This window comes from Triticum aestivum, chromosome 6B, assembly GCF_018294505.1.
Source record: "Triticum aestivum cultivar Chinese Spring chromosome 6B, IWGSC CS RefSeq v2.1, whole genome shotgun sequence".
NCBI classification, from domain to species: Eukaryota; Viridiplantae; Streptophyta; class Magnoliopsida; order Poales; family Poaceae; genus Triticum; species Triticum aestivum.
In genome coordinates, this window is record NC_057810.1 from 523,934,965 (window position 1) to 523,959,084 (window position 24,120).

Here is a 24,120-nt window from a genome sequence, read left to right on the forward strand (position 1 = left end):
ACCTTCGTGCATATCAATCAAAGTATCCCAAATTTCCTTTGCATTCTCAAGACGGCTGATTTTGTTGAATTCTTCGGGGCACACTCTGTTGAAGAGAATATCACAAGCTCGAGAGTTGTATTGCAGCATCTTCAACTCTTCCGCGGTAGCTTAATGGTTTGGTTCTCTCCCATCGAAAAACTCACTTTGCAAGCCAATACACACAACAGCCCAAACGTCGGGGTTATGTCCAAGAATATGTATTCTCATCTTATGCTTCCAACTAGCAAAATTAGTACCATCAAAGTAAGGACCTCTATGGTGGTAATTTCCCTCGCTAGACGCCATACTCTCCTAGGTTGTGAAACCAAGGCTATGATCACCAAAAGCTATGGAAATCAAGGCAAATGGACAGCGTAGCTCTGATACCACTTGTAGGATCGAAAGTATGTGTAGAGGGGGGAGGTTATTAGACTACTTGACCAAATAAAAATCTAGCCTTTTCCGAATTTTAAGTCTTGGCAGATTTTAGCAACTTTACACAAGTCAAGCAATCAACCTACACATGCAATTCTAAGAGTATAGCAGCGGAATGTAAAACATTGCACATGAAGGTAAAGGGAGAAGTTTGAGGGAGCAAACGCAATGTAGACACGGAGATTTTTGGCGTGGTTCTGATAGGTGGTGCTATCGTACATCCACGTTGATGGAGACTTCAACCCACGAAGGGTAACGGCCGCGCGAGTCCATGGAGGGCTCCACCCACGAAGGGTCCACGAAGAAGCAACCTTGTCTATCCCACCATGGCCATCGTCCACGAAGGACTTGCCTCACTAGGGTAGATCTTCACGAAGTAGGCGATCTCCTTGCCCGTACAAACTCCTTGGTTCAACTCCACAATCTTGACGGAGGCTCCCAAGTGACACCTAACCAATCTAGGAGACACCACTCTCCAAAAGGTAATAGATGGTGTGTTGATGATGAACTCCTTGCTCTTGTGCTTCAAATGGTAGTCTCCCCAACACTCAACTCTCTCTCATAGGATTGGATTTGGTGGAAAGATGATTTGAGTGGAAAGCAACTTGGGGAAGGCTAGAGATCAAGATTATGTGGATGGAATGGAATATCTTGGCCTCAACACATGAGTAGGTGGTTCTCTCTCAGCAAATGAATGATGGAAGTGTAGGCATGTTCTGATGGCTTTCTCCACGAATGAAGAAAGGGTGGAGGGGTATATATAGCCTCCACACAAAATCTAACGGTTACACATAATTTACCCAACTCGGTGAGACCGAATCATGAAACTCGGTCACAATGATTTAGTTCATAATGTGACCATTAGGCATTTCGGTGGGACCGACATGTCAACTCGGTGGGACCGATTTCTTTAGGGTTAGGACATAACGTAATCTCGGTGAAACCGATTACACAAACTCGGTGGGATCGACTTTGGTGATAAGCTAACCAGAGAGTTGGTCAGGCAAACTCGGTGAGACCGATTCTCTTATCTCGGTGAGACCGAAACGTTACGAAAGGGAAACAGAGAGTTTGCATTGCGAACTTGGTGGGGCCGATCGCTCATCTCGGTTAGACCAAAATGTTACGAAGGGAAACAGAGAGTTTGCAATCCCATCTCGATGAGACCGAGATCCCTATCGGTGAGACTGAAGTGACTAGGGTTTCTGGCAGTGGCTATGTCAAATGAACTCGGTGGCGCCGGATAGATCAGATCGGTGGGGCCGAGTTTGACTTTTAGTTTGGGACATATGTGGATATGAGAAAGTGGTTGAGGGTTTTTGGAGCATATCACTAAGCATCTTGAGCAAGCAAGCCATTAAGCAACACCTCATCCCCTTTTAATAGTATTGGCTTTTCTTATGGACTCAATGTGATCTTGGATCAATAAAAGTAAAATGTAGAGTCTTGAGCTTTAGAGCTTGAGCCAATCCTTTGTCCTTAGCATTTTGAGGGTTCCACATTCCTAATCCATGCCAATGCCAATCATTGAACTTTCCTGAAATATTTATCTTGAAATAGCATTAGTTCAATGAGCTATATGTTGTTAATAATTACAAAACCACCTAGGGATAGTTGCACTTTCACATTCCTTCCTGTTTAAAGTGCCCAACTAAATATCTCCCCAATCAAGGGGAATGATGAATGGTGGAATACATTTTATAGTTTGCAAAAGTAGTCTATTAGCGCGCGCTTGTTTTTCTTAAAAAAATCTCTTTTAACGATACATTGATTTTGCATAGATCTTCTGAATCTTTGGTCTTAGGCTGGATTCTACGTAGCCCATCAATGTGTTAGAGTCTAGTTTGGTACTCGTACCAAACGGCCAGAAATTATACCCCATGGGCTGAGGTGGGCTCATAGAGCGAGTGCTTGTAGGTCTAGTTGAATCAAATTCGACATAAGTTTGAAGTCTCCGCTACAATGCAGGTATTCCGCATGGCTCGCTGTGAGAATCTGATGCTGGACGTCGGATCGTCCGGCGAGAAGAGGATTGCCCCACCACGATTGCTACCCGTTCCGTGATCAACAAGAGGAGTCTATCAACCACATCTGGATTGAGTGCACTTTCGCAAGGTCGGTGTGGCACACGACGTGGTTGGCGCTTGGGTACCTAGACATGTCTCCTCTGTGGGGGACACCCTCATTCCTTGGTGCAGTAGCAGGAGATGCATCGGTCGGCAGCAGAAGGAAACACAGACTATCACCACGCTAGTCTTATGGGAATTGTGGAAGCACCGGAATTCCATAGTCTTCGATGGCACCTCGCCATCCCTGTGAACGGTCGTAGGCAAAATTGACAACGAAGGCCGAGTATGGTAGCAAGCTGGGATCCTGAAGGGAGACAATGGCTTCTTTGCGGTGCTGGTTAGGTGGGTGAATCAAGAGTAGAGGATGGGCTACCATGTAACATTTACCCCATCCAAGTGGTTGGGTTTCTGTACACTTCTCTCCTATAATATATGATACACAGTCTTGTGCATATTTGAGTAAAACTTGACTATAGATATTTCCAGCAAATATAAAAATGCCTTTTGTAGTAAATTTAATTTTGTGTCAATGACTGATAAAATATTTAATTTGAAAATGGGCATTCTTTTTTTTGGCGGGAAAAAATGGGCATTCTTTTGAATGATCTGTCACTTTTGGTGATCTAAAACAAAACCTTGCTACCATTGCAGTGGGTGGTCTTAGTTTTGAGGTGAAAACCGATTGATTCTCTAGAAATTAAGTCTACCAGTGTGACATCGTTGTCCACATGGTTTTTTACGAGAAAGAAATGCTAAGCTCATTGCCAACAACGATCCGATAGTCGGATGTGTATTTAATAAAAAAATTGTGTGGAAAAGATGTGTATTTAATAATTTAATTTAATTATTCTAATTAAGTCTAGAGATATGTGTATATTTACGACGTTCTTTCAATATACTCCCTCTGATCCTAAATGTAAGTCTTTGTAGAGATTTCACTAGATGGACTATATACGGAACAAAATGAATGAATCTACACTTAAAATGCATCTATATACATCAGTATGTGGTTCATGGTGAAATCTCTACAAAGACTTATATTTAGGAATGGAGGAAGTAGATTAGTAGTTTCTCAAAAAAAGGTAGAATAGTAGGTCACTAAAAATGTACGAACAAAAAAAGGACAAAGAAACATTTACAAGATGTTCTTATTGTTGCTTCAAAACATATAAAGGAAACATGGTAATTTGGCCAAGATCCTCATTTTAACATGAACATGATTGGCTGCAATATAATAAATGCTTCTGGCTCTGGTCATCAACTGATCGACCGCTGATGAGCCGTTACAGAGGCGGAGGCCTAGCTAGATGCTTTGGTTCGAGCTGCTTCTGGTAGCTGTTCTTTCGGTCTTTTACACCAGTCACCTCGATCGGACCCGCTGCACGCACACAGAGCTATAGTAACTACCAAAGCCATTCGCATTCCTCCTTCCTCAAAAAGGTTATCTGTCTGTATACGCTTGTACACAAGCAGTCGTCTCTAATACTACGCGCAGTCTACGTATCTGTAGCGCCGTACGTATATGGCGCTGCTAGCTGCCGCGTCGAGCTTGATTCGAATGTATATGTTCTAATGTTGGTTCTAGTGTGGTGCTTGTCACTAAATAGTACTAACATATAATTACAAAAAAAGCTGATAAGAATTATCCTTTTTTAGGAATATATGTGTGTGGTCCTGGGCCGCGGTTGGGCGTCCTGCAGCCCATGCGAAGCTGCATCTGCCTCGATCGGAATATCGGATCTGGGATTCGTGGATGAACCACACGGGCAGCGGGGTTTGACTCCAGCGGCTGTTCCCGTTTGGCCACCGGCGACCACGCTGCCCTCAGCCCTCGTCGCCCACACCGTCACCATCACCCACCTGTGCAACCCCACCAGCGTCGCCGACCACCACCGCCCCGGCGAGCCAGCGAACAGGAGAGGAAATGAAGGGGATGGGAGAGGGGCACCGTGCTCTGGCGAGCCAGCCGCTGCTCCGACGAGCCAGCGACTGGGCTCCGGCGCCCGGCAACGGGGCTCCGGCGAGCAAGCCCGGCAAGGTAGAGGCGGTGGGGCACAGGTGAGGCGGCTGGGAGTGATTTAATTAAAAACAAAGGTGTTTTCTGTAAAAAATATGCCAAGTTGGCTCCTGGCACGCGGGTCCCAGCGGTCAGATATGCCGTCAATACGTCTTTATACACAGCTTAGACCGTTTTGTATCACTTAGGCCCTGAGTTGGTACTGAACTGCGACATGCACGAGTAGTAGTACTGATTCGTGAGTAGGTAAGCAAGTGTGGTATCAACGTGCAATTAACTCCCTGGAAGATCATGGCGAGGCCAGCTGCTGTTATTTCTTTCTCCAGGAAAATATTAGTTTACCTGTATCTTATCTTCTATGGCGGTGGTACGTGATGTATGTCCGCTTGTGCAAACTACTCGCTCCATTTCGAAATAGATGACCAATTTTTTATTAACTTTATACTAAAGTTAGTATAAAGTTGAGGCATTTATTTTGAAACGGAGGGAGTAGCCAGCTAAGTTGACTTTGTGATTTGGCTCGCGGGTAGCTACTGCAAAAGCTTGCGAGTAGTAGATCTCATTACTCCGATAGCCTTCCTGCAAATACAGCTTCTGATGAGCTCTGAGCTGCAGCAGTATGGTGTACGTACGTGTTTCGGCCAGCTGCATGCATGCAAATGTGATCGCTCCGGACCTGCGCGCGCGGCGCAATATTTTATACTATCAGACGAGAGCTTCAAGATTAACGCGTCATTTATTAATTTACCGCGCCCTCTCTTCACACAACATATAGGCGTGCATGGAAACATCACAGCGGGGCTGGTGGGTTCCTGTACGTTTGCATGCCAAGCATCAGCTAGATGCATGTAGCCGCAGCAGCAGCACATGTACGCTGTGCAAACATTAGCTACAACAGTTGGTCCCTGGCTCTAGCTCTCTCTTCTCTTGTCCGTTTCGATTTTTCAACAATGGATTAAAAGGAAGAGAAGAGTGACACAGTATGCAGTGTACGAGCGCTAGTATGTAGCCAAGGGGACCAGCTGTTCAAAGGACTCAGGCAACCAGGGCACGGAATCCGAAACTGCTCCATGCACGATGCTCATGCACGATCTTTGCACGACCTGTAATCCAGCGGCCAGTGCCCTTTTAGCTCATACCATGTCCGGCTGGATTTAACCGTCGTGCGTGAATCGTCTGAAATCTGTCGTGTGTATAGCACTTCTCCTTCTAGCTCTATGGAGCACTACATCCGGGTTTTATTGATTTCCTCCCCGCGTTGCCCCAGAAATTTAAAGATTAATTTCAGATGAATTGTATATGAAGAAAATAATCTAAATCAAAAGCTACTATTTTTTAAAAGTAGACATGTTCCATGTTTGCATTGTGTGCGAACAAAGAGTATGCGTGGGGCTAAATGATAGTGTTACTAGGTCATCTCCAATGCTGACCCGTAAACCGGACACCACATTCGTCCGGGGATAGTGGGGAGCAGTCCACGACATAGATGCAGGAGGCGGCCATCCAATGCTGTCACATACATTTCAAACACTTCTTTAAACAAACCGGACGAATTCCATGCAAACCGGATGATTTTCATTCAAACCGAACAAAAACATTTACAATTCGGGAATATTTAACTAAATTATACCGCGTTGTGGTAAAACAAGTCTATGGGCAGCCGCGGCAGATCGCCACTCTCACGACATGTCTTCCTTATATCCGGTAGCCCGCTCATCGGACTATTGGATGCCCTGGAGGCATATGCTTCAGCGAGAGGGGAAGGATAGCCTCCCCCTCTTCCGTGAAGCACAAATTAGGGTTGGTTTTGGGGCGGGGGAAGACGATTGTCGTGGTCTACGCCCCCGCTCACTGGGCAAGACACCGGCTGTGTAACCCGGTGACGCGGTGGCAGTGGCCTTCGTGGGACCCAAGCAACGACGACATCCCATGATCTACTTTTCCTCGCTGTCCGTGGTGGCCGCGGACACACTGGCCTCCACTGACATGGCTTCTTTCCCCACCTATCTGACGCGTTGCCTCCATTGATCACGGTGGATTTGCCGGGAGATGGCGTTGTCCGGACTGGATCTGGACGAGCGAGGTGGGGGTGGCGATGGCGATGGTGGTGGCACGGGATCTGGAGGGTTTGTTGACAAACCAACCTGAATTGGACTAGCTCGTTGGGCAACCCAGGAAGCTGCAATGCCGGAGAACTCCTTCTATTCATCGGAGGCCATGGCGGGTGTTGTACAAGGACACTAGTGCAAAACCGGGCTTTAGTGCCGGTTCGTGACGGCCTTTAGTGCCGGTTGGCGAACCGGCACTAAAGAGTGGGGACTAAAGGCCCCCCCCTCCTTTAGTACCGGTTCATCACGAACCGACGCTAAAGTGCAAACACGTGGCACGAGCCAGGCCCGTGTGTGTGTAGGACATTAGTACCGGTTGGTAACACCAACCGGTACTAAATGTTTGGGTGTTTTTTTTAATTTTTGCTTTAATTTTGTGTTTTCAATTTGGCTTTATTTTCCATTTAATTCTTTTTTGTTTGCTGGTATTTCACGATACTACAAATTTTACACGTTATGCATATATATTAAATAGATTTTCTCGTACGTAGAACCGCATATATATATATATATATATATATATATATATAATATATATATATATATCATCGAATGTCTCACAGCCAACACCATTAACTATTCACACATATACACATGGATATACATATACAATTTCTACTACATGTTGCCTTGGTGCCTTCGGAGCACGATGACAAGTGGTTCATGGGGGCGGTAGCGGGTAATAGTATTCTCCTTTCGGATCTATGACCTGGTCGAGCAAAAATCCGGCTATTTCCTCTTGAAGTGCTTGTATGCGGTCCGATGGTAGGAGCTTATCCCGCACCGATCTGAACTGTTAAGAAGGAGATCAATATGCATGTGTGTTAGTTATGTGACTAGATATCGATAATGGTGTGAATAGTGTTCTGACAAAAACGTACCCAGTCATGTCTATCAGATCTGCTCCTTTCGCACGTCATCATGCGAATGTTCTCGCAAACGTAGTATGCACACAGATTATTCCCTTTCGTCTGCCTTAGGGACTTTACGAGAATGGAATTGAATCAGATAATGATATTGAAACAAGAATTAAAGAGATGGTAGCTAGCTAGTACTACTTAATTACTTACCTTGGGTCCATGCCAAAACAACTTTTTTGGCCACGTGCCTGGAGTCACCTTGATGAACTTTGCCCATGTCTTGCCCGCCGGCAAAGAAAATTAATAAAGGGGTTATTAAATAGTTCATATCAGGAACTAATTAATAGTTAATAATGATTGAACTTACCTCTTGACTATCCCCTTCACGATGGTGTAGTCTGTATCTTCTTTAGTTAGTGAGTCAAGTAATTCAACTTTTCCTTCCTCAACTTTAATGTCTAACAAGACCCAGTGTCAACTGCATACGCACACATTTGCATGTCTTAATTAAGCGGGTATGTGCATAAAATTAATCAACTACCGTAAATCGTATACACTTAATTATTAACATCTAGCTAGCTAGTAAGCAAAAACAGAATTTGTAGTACAAGACAGTGTGACTCATGGAAAGTTGTAAAGAAGTAGTATATCTTCATTGGTATTGAGGCGCTTCAAGAACTCTAGCATGCTTTCTTCTACATCATCTCGACAACATTCAATCTGCCATATGTCCTGATTAATGGTATTTGGGTCAATGAACCCAACGCCATAGCGTCCAGCTTTTTTCATTTCATACATCTTCATCCTGCATATAATACCACAGAAAAAGAATATAGTGAGGATAATTACATGTAATGATTGATCAAAATTATCACTACATAACTAGCTTGAGACTTAAATTACAGAAAGAAATCAATTACAGACAATAGCAACTGACGATAGACTTGTCGAGTGCGTCTTGATTAAATAACTGAAATAGTTCTGGATACTCAATGGCCAGAGCTTTCTCATGGTAATAATGCTCATGCTTGACATTCACCATGAGGGACTCTCGATTGGAAATCTTGGTAATGTTCATGTACCATTGATGCAATTGATACATTCTCATTGGGAGGTCCTTGACCTTGTCTGGATGGACCAAAGGTTTGCCCCAGACATATTGCCATGCTATTTCCGATTCTTTAAGCGCAGACATGGGCTCGATTTGGAGGAGTTGTCCAACATAGATATTGAGCATTTGAGCCTGCATTATATGATCCTCTATTATTACCACATCGCCATGCTGGGGAACGCTAACGGTTTGCCCACAATAATATTTGGCGCGCGTACTACTCCTCTCATGTGTTGTTGGCACAACAAGCGGGGGGATCGCTTGCGCCGCCTGTTCTCCCAACTGGGGAACGGTTTTCCCGCATTTTTTGCCAGCTGCTTTTTGGCTCGAGCTTGAGCTCGCTTCCTTCTGTAGTCGTGCTCGATGTGCCTTCCTGATTTGGCGCTCATAGTCCGAGTCAATAGGCTTGGGAGCTGGTTCTCTAGCCATACGAATGAAGTGGTCAATTACTTTCTCAGACACTTTCTCCTTTGGCGGCGGTGCCGGTTTCGGTCCAAAATGGGTGTCCACTTGGGCTTGCACTATGGTTGTGTTTTGCTCCTTGGTCATGTCGTAAGGCCTCTGAGGAAGAGGAGCGATGCTTGGACCATATTTATATCGCTTGCCTTCGCCTGTACTTCCTGAACTACCTCGACTCGTACCGCTACGCACCAAAGCTGCGGGATGTCTCTTCTGCGATTGCTGAGACGGCGGAGACGGCTGACGTGGAGTTGGACCAGGAGAAGTGGCCTGACAATGTGTCGGACTTGAAGCAGGAGGTGTGTCCTGACACGGTGCCGGACTTGCAACCGGAGAAGTGGCATGACGCTGTGCCGGGCTTGAAACCGGAGGAGTCAGCTCACGCGTTCGGGGACTTGGAGGAGGTGGCGGACTTCGAAGAGGAGTCGTCTCACGCGTTCGTGGACTTGGAGGAGCGAGAGTCTACTGACTCGGCGGCGGACTTCAAGGAGTCGGCAGACGACGCGGTGTCGGTGGACTTCAAAAGATTATGCAATCCTTTCTCCATAGGATAATACGATGTATGGCCTCTCCAAGTGTGCGCTCGTCTTCACCTCCAGGAATGTCAAGCATTAGCCCCGAATATGGATCCACCACTTCATCCACCATGACACGAGCATAGCCCTCTGGAATCGGGATGCAATGGTAGGTTGCTTCGGGGGTAACTGGAAAAGCAACGCCGTCCGCCACCTTCATGGATATGTTCTTCATTTTGGAGTGTAGTTCGCAGTTAGTGTTCTCTATGATATCATCCACAGGGTATTTATCCAGCAGTGTGTCGCCCGGAGCAGAACCAACGCTGCTTCTCGGCATGGATGGGACGGTGCTATCCAATGCTGAATGATCATCCGCTTGCTGCTGCCGCTGCTGAGACCCCCTTTCCTGGCTAAGTGAGTCGACCTGCTACTGCTGCTGCTGGAATTTGAGTGCCAGGTCCGCGTGCCTTGCTTCTAGGCCTTGAAGGCGTTTTGCGTCCTGCTTCCTCTGCTCCTCCTCCAGCTTCCTCTTCTTCTTCTCCTCCATCTTCTTTCTTGCACGGGACCTGTAGTCTTCATTCCAGTCTGAAAAGCCCTCATACCAGGGAATAACACCCATGCCTCGTGTTCTTCCCGGGTGTTCAGGATTTCCAAGGGCGCGCATAAACTCGTCGTTCTCTCTGTTGGGCGTGAACACCCCCGCTCGAGCTTCTTCTATTGCGTCAATTATCTTTTGTTCGGCTCCTTTTAGACTTGCCTTCTTCGAAACCATGCCTGTCTTCAGGTCCAACGCCCCCCTATGCTCATAGAACCAAGTTCTGCACCTGGGGGGCCAGTGCCGGGTAACCGGAGTGACCCCTGCATCCTCCATCTCTTGCTTAGACTTATTCCACTTAGGCAATGTCACCGCGTAGCCACCTGGACCCAGCCTATGGAACTGCGTCTTTCTTGCGGCATTTGCCTTGTTTTTCATCGACCGTTCCTTAGATATGTCTGAATCCTTGAAGGTCACGAAATCGTCCCAATGTTCTCTTTGCTTCTTCAGTGTTCCCTTGAAATCTGGAGTCTTCCTTTCATTAGCGAGGTAGTTGGCCCATACAGTTTTCTTGTGGGTGTTGAATGCAATTGCCATCTTCTTAAGAGCAGCGGCCTTGACTTTGTCCACATATGCTTTAGTGAAATGATCTGGTAGGGTGAAATGTTCCATCAGAGATTTCACTAGGTCTTCTTTGGCTCTGCCATCGACCCAAGTAACACCTGGACGTTTAGTCTTTGGCTCTTTCCATTCTTGAATGGAGATCAGGAGTTTGTCCTTCACAAGAACTCCGCACTGACGAGTCCACTTGTTCGCAATGTTCTTAGGCGTGAGGGGTTCGCCACTAGGTTTGATGGATTCGATGTGGTACTTTACACCATCCTTCAACAATTTGCCCGGGCCTCGCTTTGTCTTGCTGTCTGTAGAAGCAGATTTGCTCGATCCGGAGGGCTGAAAGAAGAAAGATCGATTCGTAAATATATCTTCAATAAAAAAACATGTGATGATCACCATGATGCATGCTTATATAAATATACCTCGCCGGTAGTGTTTGTTATTTGAAGATCAGCATTGTCTGTGTCATCACAAACATTGTCTGTGTCATAATCATAATTATAGTTCATGACTTCATCAGCCCGGTCGTCGAGATCGAATATCTTTTCATCACCCTCTCCGGTATTGTTAAGATATTGGGAGCCATCATCTGCTTCATTCAGATCATCTAGCCAGTGAGGGCTGCATATGACGTCGAACAATTCCTCTTCTCTCTCTCTGCCGGTATTGTCCGCCATAGCTTTTACTTTACTAATAATACAGAAGAAATATAAAACAATTTAGTATTCAAATTACAATGCATGGATGCAATTAATCAATAAGGAAAATCTGAATCTCGAATACATCCTCTCGAATATATAATCTCGAATACATCATCATCTTAATATATATAATCTTGAATACATCGTCTTGAATACTATATATCGAATACATCACTGGCTAGGTACCTAATAAAGATCAAGTACTACAGAAGAATCTAGGGCGCCACTCGCGGTTCCTGGGGCGCGGGCGGTGCACACCCAAAGAGAAGGAACCATCACAGGATCATATCTCCGGTCATCTGCCCAAAGAACCCGCCAAGTAGTGGAGAACCTGACGTCGTCCATAGCAGCCATGTAGCGATGGACGTGCTCATCTTCCTCCCTGACACGGTGACGCACCACCTCCGGCGGGGCCGGTTGCCTCTGCACCGAATGTGGCCCACGCGAATGCCACCAAAGAAGATCAGGGTCGACGACGGGACCCGAGGTCGGGTTCCTCACCAAGCGGCGCGCCCATCCAGGTAGCACCTCCCAGTGCCAGCCCGGCAGAGCCCAGTCCCGGACATGGGTCCCCTGAAGCATGACGTCGTCGCGAACGGGTCGACGGCGAGGATGCGGGCCGGGCATATCGTCGAGAACAAATACTATATGCCCGCAAAAAGTAACATTTTTTAAATGATTGAATTGAGATAACTAAAATTCTATATATATGCAAATTCTAACAATTTGACATTAATCTAATTCATCTAACTAAAACTAATTCTAAAATTTCATGATTATATAACTAACATTTCCATAACAATTCTAATATTTATATAACTAAAAAACAGAAAAATTGCTAACATTTCTATAACTAAAAAACAGAAAACATTTATAACATTTCTATAAAACTAACATTTCTAATATTTATATAACTAAAAAACAGAATAATTTCTAACATTTCCATAACTAAAAAACAGAAAAATTAATAACAAACAAACTAATGTGTGTAGTGTGTGTGTGTGTGTAGTGTGTGTGTGTGTGTGTGTGTGTGTGTGTGTGTGTGTGTGTGTGTGGACATTGGCGGCCGTGGCGAGCTCACGGCGAGGCGACGACGGGCGGGGGCGGCGACGATCGGGGCAGGGCGGCGCGACGGAGGGAGGAAACAGAGGGAAGAACAGAGAGGGAAACTGAATTTTTTTCAAGTGTTGTATATAGGATGGACCTTTAGTATCGGTTGGAGCCACCGACCGGTACTATAGGTCTGTTTTGGCCAGGCCAAGCGGCGAGAAGCGCACCCCCTTTAGTACCGGGTGGTGGCTCCAACCGGTACTAAAGGCCCCCCCCCTTTAGTACCGGTTGGTGCCACCACCCGGTACTAAAGGTGGTGCGCTGGCGCAGTGCGGTGCGGCAAGTTTAGTCCCACCTCGCTAGTCGAAGGGCTACCGCACTGGTTTATAAGCCCTAGTGCGGTAGCTCTCTCGAGCTCCTCTCCTAAGCAGGCCTACTGGGCCTATCAATTCATTGCTGCCATGTGGGCCTACTGGGCCTTTGCGGGCCTGGCCCAACAAAAGGTTGAGTTTCTAGTCGTATGCAGGCCGCTTTCGCCCAGTAGGCGGGCTTTTTTATTTTCTTATTTTTTTTGCTTTTTTATTTGTTTTATTTATTTTGAGTTGTTTTTTGCTGTATTTAGAGTTTCTTTGTGAATATTTTTGCTTTAGGTACAAAAATTTACAAACTTTGATCTGTTAGTGTCGGTAGTTTTCCAATTTGAATAGTTTAAATTTTGAATTATTTGAAATTTGTGTGAATCACTAGTTTGTGAATAACTTAACTTTGGAAAAAGATTTTTCAGTGATTCTTTTTTCTTATGATTAATATTAGTGTGTTTTATCATTATATTCAATTTGGTAATGCTTAGGTTATTTAAAAAATGAAATGCCTTTGTAACATTTCAGTTTTCGTCGGAAAGCCTCATACTTCGAAAAAGATTGTCCATTTTGTACACGAAGTGTATCCAGTTTTTGCCGTCACCCTCTCTACTTTTTTGCACATGCTATTTGTATGAAATTATGATATCATGCCAACTTTCAACCTTTTCTGAGTTTATTTCAAATGATTTTCAATTTCAGGGTCATTTAGCTGGAAAAAAATCAGTAAATGTATGAAAAAGAATTTGTTTGCACATAAAATTTCTTCGCGTTTCAAATGCCAAAACACATAATTAACTACCCTAACTATTACAGACATTCCCTCCTGGGTGTGAAACACAGAAGAAAGTGATGATAGTGAAGCCAATCACATCCCAGATATTTGGGTGTGAAACTTTTTCTTCTCGTGTGTCCCTTTGCGCCGTAGCCAGGGAAAATCTTCATCATTTAACTGGATGCTCAGGTCAATATTCACTGTGAATGGAGCAATTTCATCAAACTTTTCATAATCTTCTGACATGTCTGTCTTGTCATCCACTCCCACGATGTTTCTTTTTCGTGAAAGAACTATGTGGCGCTTTGGCTCGTCGTATGATCCATTCGCTTCCTTATCTTTTCTTTTTCTCGGCCTGGTAGACATGTCTTTCACATAAAAAACCTGTGCCACATCATTGGCTAGGATGAATGGTTCGTCTGCATACGCAAGATTGTTGAGATCCACTGTTGTCATTCCGTACTGTGGGTCTTCCGTTACCCCGCCTCGTGTCATATTGACCCATTTGCACCGAAACAAAGGGACCTTCAAATCACCTGATCCATAGTTAAGTTCCCATATGTCCTCTATGTAACCATAATATGTTTGCTTTCCCGTGTTGGTTGTTGCATCAAAGCGGACACCACTGTTTTGGTTGGTGCTCTTCTTATCTTGGGCGATCGTGTAAAATGTATTCCCATTTATCTGGTACCCTTTGAAAGTCATTATATTCGAAGATGGTAACTGGGACAGTGAGTACAGGTCATTTTGAATATTGCCATCATTCAGGGCACGTATCTGCAACCAACCGGCGAAAGTCCTCGTTTGTTCGCGTGTAATCCAGTCGTCAGACTTCTCTGGGTGTTTGGACTATAGAAAATTCTTGTGTTCCTCCATATACGGAGCCACCAAGGCGGAATTCTATAGAACTGTGTAGTGTGCTTCAGTGAGAGAATGCCCGTCCATACATATTATTTGATGCCCTTCTAGCATGCCTTTTCCTTCCAGTCTGCCCTTATGCCGCGATTCAGGAACACCAATCGGCTTAAGGTCAGGAATAAAGTCAATACAAAACTCAATGACCTCCTCATTTTCATGGCCCTTCGAGATGCTTCCTTCTGGCCTAGCACGGTTATGAACATATTTCTTCAAGACTCCCATGAACCTTTCAAAGGGAAATATATTGTGTAGAAATACAGGACCCAAAACGTTAATCTCTTCGCAAAGGTGAACTAGGACGTGCGTCATGATGTTGAAGAAGGATGGTGGGAACACCAACTTGAAACTGACAAGACATTGCACCAAATCATTCTGTAACCTTGGTATGATTTCTGGATCGATTACCTTCTGAGAGATTGCATTGAGGAATTCACATAGCTTCACAATGACCAATCGAACATTTTCCGGTAGAAGCCCCCTCAATGCAACCGGAAGGAGTTGCGTCATAATCACCTGGCAGTCATGAGACTTTAGATTCTGGAACTTTTTCTCTGTCATATTTATTATTCCCTTTATATTCGACGAGAAGCCAGATGGTACCTTCATGCTGAGCAGGCATTCGAAGAAGATTTCCTTCTCTTCTTTGGTAAGAGCATAGCTGGCCTGACCCTGATGTATGTCGTCTTTTCCGTGCATACGTTGCTGGTCCTCCCGTGCCTCTGGTGTATCTTTTGTCTTCCCATACACGCCCAAAAAGCCAAGCAGGGTCACGCAAAGATTCTTCGTCACGTGCATCACGTCGATTGCGGAGCGGACCTCTAGGTCTTTCCAATATGGCAGGTCCCAAAATATAGATTTCTTCTTCCACATGGGTGCGCGTCCGTCAGCGTCCTTCGGAACAGGTTGTCCGCCAGGACCCTTTTCAAAGATTACCTTCAAATCCTTGACCATATCATGTACATCAGCACCAGTACGGTGGCGAGGCTTCGTCCAGTGATCCGCCTCACCTTTGAAATGCTTGCCTTTCTTTCTTATGGGATGCCTGCTCGGAAGAAATTGACGATGTCCCAGATACACATTCTTCTTACAACTATTCAAATATATACTGTCGGTATCATCCAAACAGTGCGTGCATCCGCGGTATCCCTTGTTTGTCTGTCCTGAAAGGTTACTGAGAGCAGGCCAATCATTGATGGTCACGAACAGCAACGCCTTTAGGTCAAATTCTTCCCCCATGTGCTCATCCCACGCACGTACACCTGTTCCATTCCACAGTTGTAAGAGTTCTTCAACTAATGGCCTTAGGTACACATCAATGTCGTTGCCGGGTTGCTTAGGGCCTTGGATGAGCACTGGCATCATAATGAACTTCCGCTTCATGCACAACCAAGGAGGGAGGTTATACAAACATAGAGTCACAGGCCACGTGCTACGGTTGCTGCTCTGCTCCCCAAAAGGATTAATGCCATCTGTGCTTAGACCAAACCACACGTTCCTTGGGTCACCTGCAAACTCCTCCCAGTACTTTCTCTCAATTATTCTCCACTACGAACCGTCAGCGGGTGCTCTCAACTTTCCGTCTTTCTTACGGTCTTCTGCGTGCCACCGCATCGCCTTCGCATGCTCTTTGTTTTGGAACAAACGTTTCAACCGTGGTATTATAGGAGCATACCACATCACCTTGGCAGGAATCTTCTTCCTGGGGCGCTCACCCTCGACATCACCAGGGTCATCGCGGCTGATCTTATAACGCAATGCACCGCATACCGGGCAAGCATTCAAATCCTCGTACTCATCGCGGTAGAGGATGCAGTCATTAGGGCATGCACGTATCTTTTGCACCTCTAACCCTAGAGGCCAGACAACCTTCTTTGCTTCATACGTACTCTCGGGCAATTCGTTGTCCTTTGGAAGCATATTCTTTATCATTACCAACAACTTTCCAAATCCCTTGTCAGATACACCATTCTCTGCCTTCCATTGCAGCAATTCAAGTGTGGTGCCCAACTTTTTTTTGTCAGCTTCGCAATTCGGGTACAACAATTTCTTGTGATCCTCTAACATGCGCTGCAACTTCGTCCTCTCCAGATCACTTGCGCAGTTTCTCTTTGCATCGGCAATGGCCCGACCTAGATCATCAGTGGGCTCATCTGATGCCTCTTCTTCAGCTTCTTTCTGCATTGCCGACTCAGCTTCTTCCCCCATTGTTGTATCATCGTATTCAGGGAACCCATGGCCAGGATAGCCGTCGTCGTCCTCTTCTTCTTCATTGTCTTCCATCATAACCCCTATTTCTCCGTGCTTGGTCCAAACATTATAGTGGGGCATGAAACCGGACTCAAATAGGTGGACGTGAATGGTTCTTGACGTAGAGTAACTATGACCATTCTTACAGCCAGCACATGGACAAGGCATAAAACCATCCGCCCGTTTGTTTGCCTTAGCGGCAAGCAGAAAAGTATGCACGCCATTAATGAACTCGGGAGAGCATCTGTCATCATACATCCATTGTCGGCTCATCTTCATTACACAACACCGAATAGACCAAATTAATACAAGTTCATACATAAAGTTCATATACAACACTTAATTAAATGCAACATACAAATAACTCTTTAGCTAAAGAATTTAAATGCACAACAAATGCGATGAAGATCGCAATTAAGGTAACAATTGATCCAACAACATAATGATACCAAGCCACACTATCAATGGCATATTTTCTAATCTTTCTAATCTTCAACCTCATTTTCTCCATCTCGATCTTGTGATTATCGACGACATCGGCAACATGCAACTCCAATTCCATCTTCTCCCCCTCAATTCTTTTCAATTTTTCTTTCAAATACTCGCTTTCTCTTTCAACTAAATTTAACCTCTCGACAATAGGGTCGGTTGGAATTTCCGGTTCACATACCTCCTAGATAAAAATATCTATGTCAACTTGATGGGCATAATTTGTTATAAACATGAAATGCAACAACTAGTTTTAAAAGAGAATATACCACATCCGAATCATAACAAGGACGAGGGCCGACGGGGACGGATATCAAAACCATGGCACTATGTATAACAAACAACATACGGGTAAGATAATTATACAAGTAACTATATATCCAAATCACATAAACATCAATTTGGTAATGTAAAACATTCATGAACAAGAGCCTCACCAGAAGGTGGTGCCGGCGACGGGACGGTGTGGGCCATCGACGGTGGTTACGACGGAGATTTAGAAGGCACTAAGTAAACCACACCTACATATGCAAACTAAGTGTTATTTTTGTGCTCAAATTGCATGTAAATCAAATACTGGCAAATATAATTATTCCTCCCAAATTAATCACTATACAAAGCATTGCAAGAGCTAATCTAGCAATGAGAGTTGAAAGGACAAAGTTGCTAACCTTTGTGATCATTTGAATGGATGGGGGCCTTCAAACCTTGACAAATTTTGGGCAAAATTTGTGAGGAGCTCGAGGAGAGAGGGGGAAGAACAGAGGAAGTGAGGGGAAAGGGGAAGAACAGAGTGGCTCGGGGGGGACGAAGGGTTTATGTACGTCGCCTTTAGTACCGGTTCGTGCCACGAACCGGTACTAAAGGTGCTGGAGGGGCCCCAGACTGACAACACCCTGCCACCACCCTCTTTAGTACCGGTTCGTGCCACGAACCGGTACAATAGGTTCGCCACGAACCGGTACTAATGAGAACGGCCGGCTAGCCGTTGGAACCGGCACTATTGGACACATTAGTGCCGGCTCAAAACCAAACCGGCACTAATATGTCTCATATTAGGTCCTTTTTCTACTAGTGGGAGGAGATGGAGATAGCAGAGGTGAGATGTGGTTCTTGCCCGACACCTGGACACATATATATGGCGAGCAATTGCGAGGAGCCAGCCGCAGAGCTATTTAATGTCGGCCGACACAGGAACGCATGTGTGGCGCTCGGGGTGCCGGAGTAGGTTCCACCGCACAGGTGCCGGTTTAATGGAGGTAGGCAGGCAATTGGATGTCATTTCAATGAGAAGAGGAGGCGTGCACAGCTGGCGGCGCTCTTGGCTGGTGAGCCACTTCAACGCCGACTCTAGTGAGCGGTCATGTCCGCTCGGGGCCGACATGATGCAGGTGGGTGGCTTCGGACAGGAAAGCGCACGGGTGCGGGAAAGGTTTTTTTGGTGGGCTAGGTTAGTCACACGCAAGCGTGGCAGTGGTCCAGACGCCTGCACGCGAACACTTTTAAATACTACATGAATATTTTTGTCATAAAGTTGAAAATTTTGAACTTATATTAGAAATTAGTTAAAGAAATATTTTTAAAAATACTTTAATATTTTTCCTTAAATGTCAAAAGTTTTTAAAATTATGGATGTTTTAAAAATATATAGTTTAATTTTGTGGATTTTTTGTAAAATGAATATGTGAACATTTTTTGAAATTACATGAATATTTTTTAATGTAATATGTTTTATTTATATGTATATTATTTAAAACACACAATTATAACTTTCATATTTTTAAAAAACTCTAAAAGTGGAGGAAAGTAACATGTTGAAAATAGTCCACAGTAACTGTAGTATATTTTAACCCCACGAACGCGTTGTGTTATAAACATAAACAATAACAATCCTATCGAGACGTGAAATGTCATTGGTTATGTTGTTCAGTCGAAAGATCTAAAGCGAGTGTACTGCTTAAGACATCACATGTAATCGAGGTGGGGTGGCTTAGCCCCGCACGCGGGTTAGCTATAGTTCGCCAGATCGAACGCCCGAGCGGACTAGTTTTCAATCTATTACAATTTGTATCGTTTACCTGATAGGCGGGACCCACCTGGTGCCACGTAGGCAATTACTATTCATTTGTATTGTTTGTTGAACGGTGGGACCCACCCTACGCCACCTAGGCAGAGTACACGGCTCCAAATGGAAATACAATGCCAGGTGAGCATAGATAACTTCTACGGATGGTAAATGCACCGCATGGCCCATGAAAACCAAGTTTGTGGGGCACTTTTCTGTGTGCCACAAATGTAGGCACCAAAGTGATCATCCATGGCAAACTCAACAATCAGATGGAGGGCCAGAGAAGGGAATAAAGCTTGACAGTAAGAGCATGTGGAGCACTGGAGCTGTGAAGTGCCTCCACAAACTTTATTGCAAATTGAGAACTAAATGAAGAAATTCGATGAGAGAGCGCTCGCGCATGCTTGATTAGTCTTGCGCAGCTTCTTCCGTTCTTCGTGTTCTTTTGGTTTGTTCGGATGCACATCAGTCATTGTGGATGGGCAGTTGGGACATGCACCGGTAAAGCAACAACATAGATGATAGATCCATGGAAATGCGGAGTGAACAGGCAGGAACAGCTCCAGTTCGAAGTGAGTCCTCTGATGTGATATAACACAGTACGTACTTTCAGATCTAGTGTGGTCTATGGATCGGAAAAATACAATTAAGTCTGGTACCTCCTATGATCTAGTGTGCACCGTGGATCGGCAAAATACAATCAAGTGCGGTACCAGCTAATATAAAGAACAACACACAAATGTTTCTTTAGCAGAGTTGTCATATACATCTGGATTGTCATAATTTATGGAGCTCGCTCTCGTAGCCTCCACATTTGGACGTTGCGTATGCCTGGTTTGGAGTGCATTCCAAACCCAATTGTCATGGCACGAGTTAAACTTCATGTTCTTCGTACTCACACCACAATTAGTAGTATATGAGGAGGATGAAGAGGGCTAGAAGGCCTCGATTAGTAGTAGCTAGCAATGTCGAATAGCGACATTGCATATTTAATATTTTACAAATGTCGCTTAACGACATTTCAAGTCATAAAATACATGCAAATGGATGAATTTTTGATCACTATATAACCAACTCAAATATATTTATTTCTTAATCAACTTTAGTCTCAAATTAGTCGAATTGCTCGCTGTTTGATTGCTTAAAATGGCATCTACAAATTTCAAATGAAAATCAAAAGAAAAGAAACAAATAGAAATCAAATTATGGAAGCTCTGTTATGGCGGCGCCGCGTTTGCGTGCCGCCTCGGCTGCCTGCAAAAAAATACATAGTGCACTCCATACACGTTATGCGCAAGCTGCGTAAATGGCGACTCTGTTAGAGTTGCTCTTAAAAAAACATGCAGTCTTTCAGTTTAGTGTCCTCAAGAAACTTCCACATTTAAAAGAAGTCTCTCCATTTCAGTGGTGTGGTTAAACCTTTAGGGCCTCTTTGAATCAAAGGATTTTTGAAGTATTAGAATCCTTAATAAATTTTTATACGTTTGGTTGTTTGATTCTCAGGATTGGACCATAGGGATTTTTTCAGTGGAACCAATTTAACTTTTTTTTAAATAGCATCTACCCCAACCCCTTAGAAAAAAACCTTTGTTAATATAGTGATGCAGTTAAACAAGTACAAATCCAATAGGAACTGAATGGGCATGACATTTCATTGGTGTGTTTTTCTTATTCCCGCGTTTTTACAATCCGATGAATCAAAGAGGCCTTTAAATCAATGCGACTGTCAAACCACCTGCACATGTCCAGAACGTGTTTTTTCATCCAACATTGTCCTGTATTGGTCCGTTTGACGGTCCTGCCACACTTTTTCTTGCAAACCCAAGACAAACTAAAAGGTGGGGCTTTGCGTGCGTCTGGACCGCTGCCACGCTCGCGTCTGACTGACCCGGTCCACCAAAAACCCCTCTCCCGTGCCCGCGTGTTTTCCCATGTGAAGCCAGCTGTCCGCATTCATGCCGGCCTAGAGCGGACGCGACCACTCATTGGAGCCAGCATTGAAGCGGCTCACCGGCCAAGAGCGCCACCACCCGCCATTGACCTGTTGTGCATGCTTTCTCTTCGCATTGAAACAACATCTGTCTACCCGACTACCTCCATTAATAGGCGCATGTGGCGAGGAATCTACTCCGACGTCCCGAATGCCACATGTCCATTCCTATGTCGTCCTACATTAAACGTCTCTCCAGCTAGCTCCTCACATTCGCCCGCTATATAAACGAGTATAGGCACTGTGCAAGAACCACACCTCACCTCGTACTCTCTCCATCTCCTCCTTGTACAAAACCCAACATGGCCTCTGTAAACATACGAAGGAGTTCTACGGCATTGTAGCTGCCTCGGTTACCCAACGAGCCATCTAGATACAGGTTGGCTTCCCAGCAAACCCTCTGAATCCGGTGCCACCATCATCGCCATCGCCACCACCTCCTTTCTCGTCCAGATCCAGGCTGGAAAATGCCGTCTCCTGGCAAATCCGCTGCGAGCAATGACGGCAACGCGTCAGGCAGGTGGGGAAAAAAGCGATGTCGACGGAGGCTGGCACGTCCACCGCAACCGCAGACAACGAGGAAAAGTAGATCATGGGAGGCCGTCGCCGCTTGGGTCCCACGAAGGCCACCGCCACTGCGTCGCTGTGTTACACAACCGGTGTCCTACCCGGTGAGCGGGGGCGTAGACCACGATGACCGTCTTCCCCCGCCCAAACATTGTGCTTCATGAAAGCGGAGCGAGGCTATTCTCCCCCTCTCACTGAAGCATATCCCTACAGGGTTCTCGACAGTCTGATGAGCGGGTTGTCAAATATAGGGAAGACATTTCGCTAAAGTGGAGATCCACCGTGGTCGGCCATAGACTACTTTTACCTCATACCGGTAGAGTTTAGTTAAAATATGCGCGAAATGTAAATATTTTCATCCTGTTTGCATATAATTTTTTCGGTTACTTTAAAGACGATTTGAAATGTATGCAGATAGTTTTTTGGATGGCCGGCTTCCGCATCTGTGTCCGTGGATTGATTCCCCACCCGCAGACGTATGCGGTGTCTGGTTCACAGGTCAGTGTTGGAGATGCCCTAACCCATCTCCTTACTTTCTGGACATTGTAGAGCGCAAACAGCTAATATACAAATTTTGCATAGACTTGCATCGTGACATGGAAAATGTACCGATGGATCACTGCCTCGATAGTATCTCGTAGACGCCATCCACAGCACACTACGGTGCGAAAGCAAGTTTTGCCTGCGTCCGCTGAGAGCGGAAAATACTCTGTGTGTCCGTACATATTCCGGGAGACCAACTGGGTGGTCGGCAGAAAAAGTATGACGGGCGGAATTTGAGGAATTCAAAGTGAAGTATACCACCGGAGAGAGAGAGAGAATGTAGAGAGAGAGGGGGAAAAAGGAGGTGTAGGGCACGCGGCGTGTCGTGTGCAGTAGAGAGGATCTCTGTCCTGTACTGCTCCTGGCAGTTTTGTTGCGGGGCGAGGTGATGGGATAGTGTGAGGTCAAATCACCAAAAGTACTGGAAAAGGCCTTCCCTTCTTTATAACTGCATGCATGCCCTGCCTCCTCTCGGCAGAAATCACATATCTGACCTCAGCCAGAAATCAAATCACAAACTGACCTGGTCACGAAAAAATTTCACTCTGCTGACCCTTTGGTGTGGCGCCCGACAGCCGGGCGCCGCACCCTATTGTGCAGCGCCCTTCCCTTAGGCGTCGCACATCCTGCCAGCGTGGCAGCCCTGGTCCAGTTGCGGCCCCAGACGCACCTGTGCAACGCCTAAGATCTAGGCGCCACACACCTGTAATGTGCAGCGCCTAGCTCTTGGGCGCTGCACAGTCTGTGTTCCACTTGGGCTGGCCCCACCCTCTCTCCCCTCCCACCCCCACCCCACACACCCCACCCGACCCAAACCCTTAGACTTGCGGCCCTCCTCTCTTCCCCTCTCCCCCCTCTCAAATCCTTCTCAAATCTTGCAAATCCGCCACACACCGTGGATTTCGAAGCCAACCCCTCCCTTAAGGTAATCTCCTCCGATCCCCTCGTTTTCATCCATAGGAATTGTCACATTTGCTCAAATCTTGCTAGTTTGGGGAAACCCTAGATTTTGATAGGATTTGGAAATTTGTGTTGAATGATGTTATATTTCTTTGCTAATTTGGGTTGTTTAGGCTTCCATAGTATGCTAGGGTTAGGGTTATGTGTGTTTGATGTTGGTGTTAGGGTTATGTTGGTGTTAGGGTTGTGGTTATTGTTATGTGGGGGTTAGGGTTATTAATTCATATATATGTTAGGGCATATGTGTGCAAATATTTTTCTTAAGTATTTACTTGATATATGTGTGTTTTTGATTATTGTAGGGATGGGGAGAACATGTGTTTATGTTCATCATGTGGATAAAGAGGCCTTTTTGAAAGGCAATGTTGAGACGGACCCGGATGAGCTTGACATGGTGTTTGAGAGTAGTCCTAGCTATGCGGAGCTTTTGAAACAAGTGAGGAAAGATTTGAATTGGATGGACCCAAGTGACGTTGTTGAGTTCGAGGGAAGGCATAATGTTGGTTTAGGAATGCACATCCGTTGGAAGACAATGCGTGTGAACTCCGAGCAACGTTGGGTTGCATACAAGGAGACGGTTGCGGAATCTCTAGACAAGGCTCTTGAGTTATTTGCCTCCAAGAAGGTTGAGTCTACTTTGAATTTAGACTTGAACCGGAACCCCTCCCCGTTGGTTGCTAGCACTCCCCCACCCATGAACCAAGATCA

General features: G+C 45.3%; 1 pseudogene; it reads right to left on the bottom strand.

Annotated features, from left to right (window-relative positions):
• Positions 1 to 15,226: 15,226 nt before the first annotated feature.
• LOC123135834 (uncharacterized) lies at positions 15,227 to 17,068 on the bottom strand (annotated as a pseudogene).
• Positions 17,069 to 24,120: the final 7,052 nt, after the last annotated feature.